General features: G+C 46.9%; 1 pseudogene; it reads right to left on the minus strand.

Moving 5' to 3' along the window:
* Positions 1-2,547: 2,547 nt before the first annotated feature.
* Positions 2,548-6,031, minus strand: LOC123400093 (annotated as a pseudogene).
* Between the last annotated feature and the right edge of the window lie 901 nt (positions 6,032-6,932).

Raw genomic sequence — 6,932 nt, forward strand, 5'->3', positions numbered from 1 at the left:
AAAGGTTTGTAACGCACAAACATAATTCCACGTCGTTCGATGACCATGCGGTGATGCGTTGTGTGCGTATTGGTGATTTATATATTTTCCAGTGATAATCTGTGATGTGAATTTTGGCATCTTTTCTCATGTTTTAATTTTTTAAGTAAAACCTGTTTTAGGATATTTACTAAAAATCCATCACCTCCACAGCCGTTCGATCTCGCCCATAGCCGTCCGATCCGCTCCTGATTTAATTCCTGAAACGACGTTCGAGTTGCAGAAACAATCGCTTTGTTGCAAAAAATAAACTTTGGATCCATTAAATCCTGAAACAACGGTCGAGTTTCAGAAACAATTGCTTGTTTCAGGAAAAAAATTGTTCGTCTTTCTGCAAACATAGGTGCTGTTGCGGAAGAATTTTTTGCAACAAAGGTCATGTTTCAGGAATTTTTTGCAGCGGGCTGGGATGGGGCCGCGCTACGGCGGTGCGGGGCGACGGGCGGCGAGGCGTCTAGCCCCCTGGTTGCGGGAGCTCGCCGGCGTGGCCGAGGGGCTACGGCGGAGCCGAGAGCGGGCTGGGACGCCGCAGCACTCCGGCGGTGTGGGCGACGGGCGGTTGGCCCTGGCCGCGTGAGGCGAGGCGGCTGCCCCGTGGTCGCGGGAGCTCGCCGACGGGGCCGGGAGCAGGGCGGGGAAGGCCATGGCAACGGCGGCAGCTCCGGCGAGGCTGAGCGGCAACAAGCAGGCGGCGGGCGAGGTCGCCGGAGCCGAGGCGAAGCCGCAGGGTGGAAAAGTGAGGAGCTCAGCTTTATGACCGTTCGTGAAACAATGATCCAGTTTCAGGAAACGGTTCGTCATCAGATCGAGATCCAACGGATGAGCGCACGGCGGATGGATCGCGCGGGATCAGCCGATGGGATGTAATCTTTTTCCTTTTATCTTATGGGTTACTCGTGCGATGTGTGTATGTTTGTGTATGTAAACGATTTTATTTATATTGTGTTAAAAAAAGTCTGCAACGCACGAACATAACTCCACATCGTCCAATCGCCATGCGGTGATGAGTCGTGTGCATATTGGTGATTTATATTTTTCTCAGGGACAAAGTGTACAACATGATGTGAGTTTTGGCATCTTTTCTCATGTTTTATTTTTTTAGTAAAACCTATTTTTATCTTATATTTTTCTTATTTTTGTCTTTTTCGGGTTGTCTTTTGGACAAAGCACATTGTTAACTCGCGCTTGAAGTGTTCGGAAATGGGTTGGCCCTTCCAACGCGAGGGACTATTTCCGGTTTTGGGAAGCTTCCCTGGTTGGTTTTTCTTGTTTAGTTTTTTTCTAGATTAGTTTTTATTCGGTTTTTATTTTTTTCCTTTTCTGCTTCTTTCCTTTATTCTTTATTTTTATTTTTTTATTTTCCCTTTTTAATCAGTTTTCCCTTTTTCGAAAATGCACAATCTTTTAAAATTTGATGAACTTCTTTTTCAAATCAATGTACTTCTTAAATTTTTGTTTATAGTTTTCCTAACTAAATGACTTTTTAAAAATTATGAACTTTTTTGAAAATTGATGAAGTTTATAAAATTTTGGATTCAATTTTAACATATTTATGAACTTTTCTTTGAAAATCAATGAACTTTTTTAAAATTGGTGATTTTTTCATTTTAATGATTTTCTATCAAAATTGATGAAATGTTTTCACAATTCCTGATTTTGTTGTTTGTTTAATTTTTATTTACAATTTTGTGATTCTTTAAATCCATGAACATTTTTAGTAAATCCATCAACATTTTTATATTTCATGAAAATATTTGAAATCGCAAAAAAAATGGAGGGCGATCTTTTTCTTGTGTAACACAGCCGGAAAAATAATGCTAACAAGCATAGTTGATTCTTTTTAGGGACTAGTACAAATGCCCGTGCGTTGCATCGGCAAAAAAAAACACAACATGCTTCATGTGCCATTAAGCATTATTTTTCATATCCGGTAGCAAAAGAATATGTTCGTTGCAACTGGGAATGTCCGTGCTTTGTTTCAGAGAAAACACAAAGACTCCTAGGCCGCTCCATCGCCATATCCTTCGTCTCGGAGACGCTGGACTCGTGGCACCAGGTCCCATCTTCGAGTTTCTGAACCCAATCCGCATAGTTTTTCATTCCTTTGGGCCTAGAGAACGTGACACCATTGATGTAGCTTGCTGATCCAAGACCAAATGCATAGAACGGCCTGTTTTACCAGTATGTTACGTTGTGCTTGCACTCGTAACCAGGTTTGCAGTAGCTACGGATCTCGTAGTGTTGATATCCTGCTTCAGAAAGCCGTTTCGAAGCTATCTTGTAAAAGTTTGCAGAGTCTGTCTCATTTGGGAGAGGAAATACACCAGGCGTATAGTTGCAACATTTAATATGAAAAGAGTGAGATCAGCATCAATCTGACACATATTTAAAGATGAGCACATTTGATCCTTCAATCTTACATAGTACAAAAATGTCACTTCAAATTAATACGTGACGAAATTGTTACAAACTTGGATATAAGATGGCAAGCTAGAGAACAACATGGCTTTATATGGTACTACTATCAGCATCATGAGTTGGAGAAGAAGACTGAGTGACCATCAAAACATCCATCAGCGTGGTATGACAGCATCCCTGCAGGCAGAGAGAGCATGACAATTGAGTAGGAATATTACAAGGTTATACCAAAGAGCACGACAGCTTAGAGCTAAAGCAGCTGTTAGTGCAGCCCCGCGGCAGATCAATCACGAAGGCCTCCATGGTGTCGGCGTCCACGGCGACGATATACGTTCCGGGGACGTGCAGTTTGAAGAGTCACCTAACCAAGATAATGTGCAATATGTCAGAACTTTTCCTGAATTGAAAGATGAGTCAAAGGCTTCAGATAAGCTACTACATTGTAGGAAAAAATAATAATCAATTACTCCCTCTGATCCATCTTAATTGTGGATCGGAGGGAGTACTATTTTGGTCCTCAAGAAAATGAGGGCACTACAACTAATTTTGAGAAGAGTTATGTTGTACTCTATATTCTCATAATAAACTTTGAAGGAAACCGAGTTTTGCAATCCACCTTCAATCCTGAAAGGAAGCTGGGTTCATCCTCTCAAATGAGTGCCATGTCCGCAGTTGCTACATTTGATTATGTATGATGGCACTGTACATGGTGTATTACCACCGTTAGTACACACACCAAAGCGCGAGAAATCATTCAAGGGGTGTATAGTAAATGCTCTAAAGAGCAAGGCTATTGAGCCATGAAATAGCCAGAATGCAGTAGAAATTTAAAGACTCACTGTCTTCCGATGATTTCTGTTTGGAGGCATGACGCCATGGATCTTGAGAGCCATTTGTGAACACAATTTTAGAAGTTGCACAAGTGTAATGAAAAATTAGGAAGAAAGCAAATTGGGTTATCACTGTCAATAATTTATAAATTGCAAAAGTTGCAATCTATTGCAAACTACACTCCTAAGTGCTTGGTACCACCACTTTCTCGAGAAAAAAAGTTGCAACCCATAAAATTAAAATCAGAGAAGCCAAGAATGTTCATGGTAGTCACACAACAACAACAATACACAAAAGGGTCAATTCATGTAGTAATGCGGCGAAAAGGGTCAATTCATGTAGTAATGCGGCGGTGTTACCAGCTACATGAATAAGAGCCATGGTAAGGGTGCCAACTGGACTACAGGAAATTGCTGTTGTGCAGCTCGCAACTGTGGTGGCCGCAGTAGTTTGGAACTTCGATATGGAGCTGGTGGAAGGGCAGACCATCCAGCCCAAGCTGTCTTGTACATTGCAGATGAAAAATGGCCTTAAAATGACACTCAAGAAGCGGGAAATATAACGTTAGGCTCACTTAATTTACATGTAAACTGCAGATGAAAATGCATCTATCCTTGGTGTTTTATTTTTATCTGTATCTATCATGGGTGTCTTATTTATATCTATCCAGGCCAGACAGGTACCTCAACGGCGGCAGCGGCTCCGGGTTGCACAACCAGTGGACGGTGCGGCCGGTGACCAAGGGGTAGAGTCGTGGAACGGCCTTGACTGGCGGCGGGGGAGCGTGGAGCGGCCCTCTCTGGAGGAGTAAATCTGGATGCGGAGGCGCTCGTCGGCGACGAGGAGCTCGAAGGCGCGGCCGTTGTCTTCGACGGAGAGGAGTGCGTGCTTGCGTAGTCGCGGATGGAGACGGATGGGAGGACGGAGATGGCGCCAGTGAAGGAGTGGCAGACGCGAAGGACGCTGCCGGGGGGCCCTCCTCGATGGACTGGCCGAAGAGGGGGCGGGGGCGGAGGCGGCGGAGCACGACGAGGCCGTTGTGGGAGGCGACGGGCTCGAAGTCGAGGGTCTCGTTGAAGCCGCGGAGCACTGAGGGCTCGTCGGCGCTGAACGACGCGGACGGGGCTATCGGTGTCGTTGTCCTCCACCTTGTAGGAGACCCCACAGAGGAGGGACGGGTCATAGCCGGAGGTGGCGGTGGCGCGCTGTGCCAGCAGGCGGCGGAAGCCCCGGTCGAGGGTCGGCGGGGCTGTGGCCGGGTGCTAGGAGGAGCCGGTCGGTGGAGAGGAGGGGCAGGGGGCGGAGGAGGCCGGGGGAGGCGCGGGGCGGCCCTGGCGGCGATGAGGCGGATCCGATCCGGGGGCGAGGGGCTTTCTTGCAAATTTAAAACGTTTTTCCACTTAATCAGGGACTGCGGGTTGAATGTTCAAAAATGGAGGAACGTTTTTATAAAAATGCCACGACGGACAATAAAAAACTCTATTTGATTTATTAGTAGGGAGAGATAACTAACAGAGTTGATGGAGCGAATGATTTTTTAAGCGAGCGAGCGGTGCTTAATGGATTGCGGCCTGCTGCACGCCGCTATAGGCGCCAGTTCTCCCAACGGGCGCCTAAAGCGCCGAGTAGGACCTTCGGCTTTTCATGTCATTTTCGTTTGTGTTATGTCGAATGTCATGGTGTGGGCTTGTTTTTTGCTTTTCTCGGCAGGCGTTCTTCATTTATTTGTCTCAAAGAAAATTATAAGCAGAGGCATACGTTCTTCATGCGATGTCTGGTCTGACACGACATTGTCGTGTGCCACGCAAGGCAAAGTGCACCATCAAGAGCGTCCTGGACATCCTTGTATTTGAGACCGTGGAATATGTGTACTCTAAGTACAATATGTCCAAGATTTGCCTTTCCTTCAAAGGTTATCATGAGGTCCTTTTTCCATTTCTCTAAAAAAACATTTTATACTTAAACAAAATGATTTTTTAGTGTAATGAAGAAATAAAAAAGAAAAATGAATTGAAAAGGAGAAGACAATTTAGTTGTGTATGGCCGACGAATATGCAATTGTGTGGGGGCGACAAATATGCAATTGTATGTGGCCCACTAGTGTGCAATCGGATAGCAATATTATTACTTTAGGGGAAAAGCAACTTGCGTGTGAACGGACCCCTCAAACCATCATCAAACGTCTATGTAGGTCATCCGATCACTATCCGGTCATAAAAATTTGACCACACGAGTTTCTCAGACCGGCTTCAAACACCCGGTCTGACTGGCACCCCCATTTCCAACCCAAATATGGGGCGGGTATGGGGGAGCCCGGGCACACCCACACACGCCCGCCACGTCGGACCTGACAGCTCGACCCTACCTTAAATTGCATCCAATCCCGCAAACCCTTCCTCCTCCTCCTCCTACCGCCCCCAACATTTCGCGTGCCCGCCCCCTCGCCGTCCGGCACCCTTGCTCTCCATCCTCACCACATGTCTCGATGCGCTACCGTGATGTCTTTCATCCCATCCCCGACCGATGCGACAGAGATGCAGTCCGCCTCGTCCGTTGGTGGCCCTTCCTTCGATTTGTCTTGCAAGCCAGAGAACATCAACCATAGGATGCGCCATCCCACGCAGCGATAGAGGAAGTTGGCAGCACATGTACATGCAGGCGTCGTCGACGAGATGTTCCCGATGCGTCGGGCTCCGCGCACCCCATCCATGCAAGCGCCGACGCGGATTGTGCTGTCTGGCATCGTCGAGACCATGGAGGAGGATGAGACGGCCGAGTAGACCCTTCCGGAGAGCTTTCCGGCCAGGCAGCAGCCGTCGGTCCATGGAAGCTCGATTGCCTCATCTTATTGTCATTTCAATATATTGGTGTGTTTTTCATTCTTGTGGCCATACGTATGTTGTAAGGTAGGTGACGATAGCGGCCACTTTGTATCATGAGACCGAGAAGAGTCCATTTGCATTTAGCCATTGTTGACTCTTATGGGATGGCAAACCAAAGTGGCAACAAGTTGTGGCCGACCTCAAGGCCAAAAAGAAGAGGAATAATGGCTCAAGCTCCCACCAATACATTGGGTTGGACGATGACGACGATGATGTTGTCATCACCAATGGAAAAGCTACTGTGCCAAAGGATAACCGGCTACTCATGGGAACTAAGTGCGAGAAGGCAAGGATCTCACATGATGTCGCGACTACAAAAATGTCATCCACATGGAAGGGCATTTTTGACAAGGTACAAGCTTATGTTGGATGCACAAAGGGAGAGGATGAAGTGGGATCGGACGAGGACACAGAGGCGGCTTGAAATTGAGAGGGAGAAGATCGAGTTGCAGAAGCAAGAGACGATGATCAAATGGCAACTCCAGAATGGCAAGACATTTGGAGAGATTTAGCTCGAGAAGGAGAGGTTGCAACTCTCACGCGATGTGGAGGATGCAAGAATCATGCTCGCGGGTGAACCTACTTTGGATGAACATGCCAAAAATGGCTTGTGGTCAAAAAGAAGGAGATCAATGACTGTAGAGCGTTGGAGGCGGCCAGGGCGGCTACGGCTGTGGCAGCGGAGCACGCGGCCAAGATGCAGGCGGAGAAGGTAGCCCGGATATAGGCGGCGACCTTTGCTAGGACTCACGCGGAGATGGA

The sequence above is a fragment of the Hordeum vulgare genome, chromosome 1H (genome assembly GCF_904849725.1).
Source record: "Hordeum vulgare subsp. vulgare chromosome 1H, MorexV3_pseudomolecules_assembly, whole genome shotgun sequence".
Classification (NCBI taxonomy): domain Eukaryota; kingdom Viridiplantae; phylum Streptophyta; class Magnoliopsida; order Poales; family Poaceae; genus Hordeum; species Hordeum vulgare.